The sequence below is a fragment of the Marmota marmota genome, unplaced genomic scaffold (genome assembly GCF_001458135.2).
Source record: "Marmota marmota marmota unplaced genomic scaffold, marMar, whole genome shotgun sequence".
In the NCBI taxonomy this organism is placed as follows: domain Eukaryota; kingdom Metazoa; phylum Chordata; class Mammalia; order Rodentia; family Sciuridae; genus Marmota; species Marmota marmota.
Genome location: NW_025999900.1, coordinates 9,649,154 through 9,653,973, shown reverse-complemented (window position 1 = coordinate 9,653,973; position 4,820 = coordinate 9,649,154).

Below are 4,820 nucleotides of genomic sequence, written 5' to 3'. Positions count from 1 at the left end.
ATATATAATATGTATGGATACTTCATTCCTTTTTATTATTCAGGAGTATTTCTTTCTATAGATATACCATAATTTATCCATTCTCTTGGTGATATATTTTTGGATTATATTCTGCTCACTGAGTCTGCAGGTTCTGCATCCTCAGATTCAAGCAACCACAGACAGGAAATGTTTGTAGGCCTTTAATGGTTGCATCTGTACTAAACATGTACAGACTTTTTTCTTGTTATTACTCCCTAGATGGTACAGCACAACAACTTTTTATAGAGAATTTCCGTTGTATTAGGTATTGTAAGTCATCTAGAGATGATTTAAAGTACACAGGAGGATATGCATAGATTGTAGGCAAATACTATTACATTTTATATAGGGGATTTTATATAGAGGACTTAGTATTTTGGCATCCGCAGATTTTGGTATTCTTAGGGGGTGCTGGAATCAATCTCCTGAGATTACCAAGGGATAACTGTATTTCCATTTGGGGGTTACTATCAACAAAGCTTCCATGAGCACTGATGGGCAAGTCTTTGTACTAGATATAAGCTTGCTTTCTTTGGGGGTAAAATCCTTGAAATGGAAAGCTTGGGTTATTAATCAGCATATGTTTAATTTTTAAAAAATAGCTAAAATGTTTCCAAGGAGGTTATACCATTTACATACCAGCAGCATAGGAGAGTTCTGGTTTCTCAAAATCCTTGCCAGTGCTTGCTATGGTCGGTCTTTTCCATTTTAGACTTTCTAATAGGTATATAGTGATATCTCATGGTGGTTTTAATTTTTAATTTTTCTTAACAGCTAATGGTGTTGAGCATCTTTTCATGTACTTTTGGATCATTTGTATATCTTTATGAAGTGTCTGTTCAAATATTTTGCTAATTTTTAAAACTGGATCCTTTGCTTATTATTGAGTGCTGTAGTTTGGATCTTGAATGTCCTCCAAAGGTCTGTGTATGAAAGACTTGGTTTCCAGGGTGGTGCTATTGGGAGACAGTGGAATCTTTAGAATATGGGACATGGTGAGAGGTCCTCAGGTCATTGGCTGTGTACCCATGAAGGGCATTGGGGGACTCCAGTCTTTTCAACCTTTACTTCCTGACTATGCAGCAAGTGGTTTTGCTCTGACATATGCCCCCACTAACAGACCCACACCAGTGGGGCCTTAATGGACTGGAACCTCCCAAACTGTGAGCTAATGTAAACCTTTTCTCTTTATAAGTCAATTACTTCAAGTATTTTGCTACAGTAATGGAAGACACTAACACATTGAGTTTTGTGAGTTTTTTTAATGTATTTTAGATCTGAATATTTTTTGGATCTGTTTTTCGAACAGTTTCTTTCATTCTGTAAGTTGTCTTTTCATTTTCTTATTGTCTTTTGAATAGTGGACATTTTAAATTTTAAAAAATTCCAGTTTATCCATTTTTTCTTTTATTTCTATGTTTTAGTGCTGTATGTAAAAGGTCTTTACATAATCCAAGATCATAAAGATGTTACGTATTTTTCCAGAGGTTTTGTGGGTTTGGTTTTACTTTTATGTTTATGACCAATCTGGTTTTTATTTTTTAAAATATGATGTGAGATACAGTTTTTTATTTATTTTTTTCTGCAAATGAATATTCAATTTTTCTAGTAAATTATTCCAATAAATATTCATTTATTGAAAAGACTATCCTTTCTCCACTTGATTTCCTTTGCATCTTTGTTGAAAATCAATTAACTGAGATATATATTATTCTGATTCTATAATCTCTGTTCTGTTCTACTGATCTATTTGTTATTTTTATGCTAATATTGTACTGTCTGATTTCTATGGCTTAATAATATAGAAACAAAATCAGTTGCAGGGACTGAAGACTAGTACAACCACTCTGGAAAGCAGTATGGAGAATCTTCAAAAAACTAGGGATGAAACCATCCATATATACAAGCTAGCCCACTACTTGGTATTTTTCCAAAAGATCTAAAGTTGACACACTACAGCCATACAGCCACCTCAGTATTTATAGCAGCACAATTCACAATATCTAAATTATGGAATCAACCCAGATGGCCCTTCAGTAGATGAATGGATTAAGAATACGTATGTATGTGTATATGTGTATGTGCATGTTTATGTATGTATATATTTATATACACATGTGTATGTATATGTATACACACACACACACACACTCACGTGATGCAGTTCTACTCAGCCATAAAAAGAATAAAATTATGGTATTTGCCAGTAAATGAATGGAAATGGAGAATATCATGCTAAATAAAATAAGCCAAACTCAGAAACTCCAAGGTCAAATGTTTTCTCTCATATGCAGAAGGTACAAGTAAAGGAAATAAAGGAAAGGCAAAGAGAAGGATAGGGTAACATAAAGGTAAAGGAAAGGTCAGTGATGTAGAAGGAGATGGCAAGGCAGAGTGGAGGGATGGGAAGGGGAGGCAATGCAGGATGAGTTCTTTAGAAATCATGTTATGTGCATATATAAATATACCACAGGGACTTTCACCTTCATGCATAGGTAGAAAGAAACAATCAATTATAAATTAATAGAGGAGTGAAAGGAAATTAGAGGAAGGAGAAGGGGAGAGGGGAGGGAGAACCAGAGGGAAAGCAGGAGGGTCATGAACTGATATCAAATCCCATGCATGTGTGAGTTTGTTGGCATGATCCTGACTACCATGTATAACTATAAAGCTCTAATCAAAATCAATAAGTAAAACCAGGGAGGCTGAGCTTTACTGTTCTTCTTCAAAGTTGTTTTAATTATTCTTGACACTTTTCACACAAATTTTAGAATCACCTTGGCAGTTTCTAACCCCCACACCCCCACCCCCTGATTAAAAAAGAAATAAAAGCAAAGAAAAAGAAGAAAATGTTCTGAGATTTTACTTAGGACCACATTGACTATATAGATAAGGTTTGTCTCATTTTTTTACCATCTCTCAAGAGTCACAGACTGTCTCCTAATGTCTGTATTTTGATAGCTATTGTTTCATTTTTTAAAGTGTGCTTTGTTATTGGTTTTGGAGTTTTTGTTTGTATTGGTAATGGTGCTGGGAATTGAACCCAGGGCCTTGCATATGCTAAGCATCCTCTCTACCACTAAGCCACATCCCCTCTCTCCAAACTTATTTCACTTTTTTTTTTCCTTCTCATGTTTTGTTTTGCCAGTCAGGGATTTTAAATGCAGTAACTGTTCTCCACCTTGACTAGAAATAGCAGGCTAACAAACTAAGGACTTGTAATTCTGAATCCCATGTTGTTTCTATAAGAAACATAAGAGAGAATAGAAATAGTATTGTTACCTTTTTATAAATATCTTACAAAAAAAAAATAAGTTTTACTCCTGTTACTACTTTCCATAAAAGCTTAAAATGCTGTCCTCCAACTCCTGATAAAATTGGATTACCACAATTCAACTTTAAAATTCTCAAGTTTTTGTTCTCATAGATCAAATCTCTTACTTTTGTTTAATTCCTTATCATGGAAAATCACACACACAGGGGCTGGGATTGTGGCTCAGCGGTAGAACTCTCACTTAGCAGTTCAATCCTCAACACCACATACAAATAAATAAATAAAATAAAGATGTTGTGTCCAACTACAACTAAAAAGTAAATATTTTAAAAAAAGAAAGAAAATTACACACACACACACAAAAAAAAACCTGATCTTATGTCAAAATTATTTATTTAGGGGAGATGGATAGAGAGCTGTTTCTTCTGTAATTCTGATAGTTTTTAAATGATTTCCTAGGACAGATGACATAGTCATTTGGCAGGAAAAGCACTAGTTCTTCTGATAAATCCCACCTTGTGCCCAAACAGAAGGGAACTGTGGGATATTGGTGGTTGTAGGCAAGCGCTCAGCTTCTGAGCTATATCCCCAGCAGGTGGTTCTAAGCAGAAACCCTAAATAATCAACTCTATATACTTAACTTGACTTCATTAACTTTTTAGAAACAAACCTGTTGGAAAAGCTAACCTAATATCATTCATTGAATAAGAAAAATAGAAATTAGATAATTAAAGTGAATATGGCTGATTTGAATAAAACAAAGTAAAAAAAAAAATGCTTTATTACTCTTGCTGACTTCAAAGCAACCCCTTAATGAAGATTTTTTTTTCCACCAGCAAAACTAATTTGACGAGTTCACACAACCAGCACATCTCAATTTACACTTTCAGTAAGTGGCTTTTTTCTAATACAGAGAATGGATGTGTAATATCCCAGAATGAAACAGGACCTAAGACAAAAGGAGACACCTCACAGCGGTGGTGGGATGATTCTTCCTATCTAGTTTGGACAGGAATAGTGAACAGTAACATTTTCAATTTTTTTAAAATTAGATTTAGTCTTTCTATTTTCTTCATTGATAGCTTGCCTTAGAAATGTTATTGGAGGTATCAGGTTAGTTCTAGAATTTATTCCTCCTTGGATATGTTGATAGAAGTAGGAATTTGAATACCTGTAACATTTCCAATTGCCAGTTCCCATGAAGAGGGAGCAACATAAGATGGTAACTTCTCAGAAAATTATTTTCAGTTTCAACCTTGTAGCAAATGATCACTAGAACATATAGTACTGACCCAGCTGCTCGGCTTTCTTAGAAATGACTTAATTACACAGTGGGAACAGCTGCTGGAATCAACCAAAGACACAGGGAAAAAAGAAAAATCCAAAACAGAGGAGAAACAAGGCAGGATTAATTTGTGGTCTAACTCATTAAGCCCTCCTGCTGTCATCTTTTGCCAAACCACTGAGCCTTCATGTTTGAGAAAATGTTCTCAGACCTCCAGCCACTTCTTATTAGTTCTCTTCA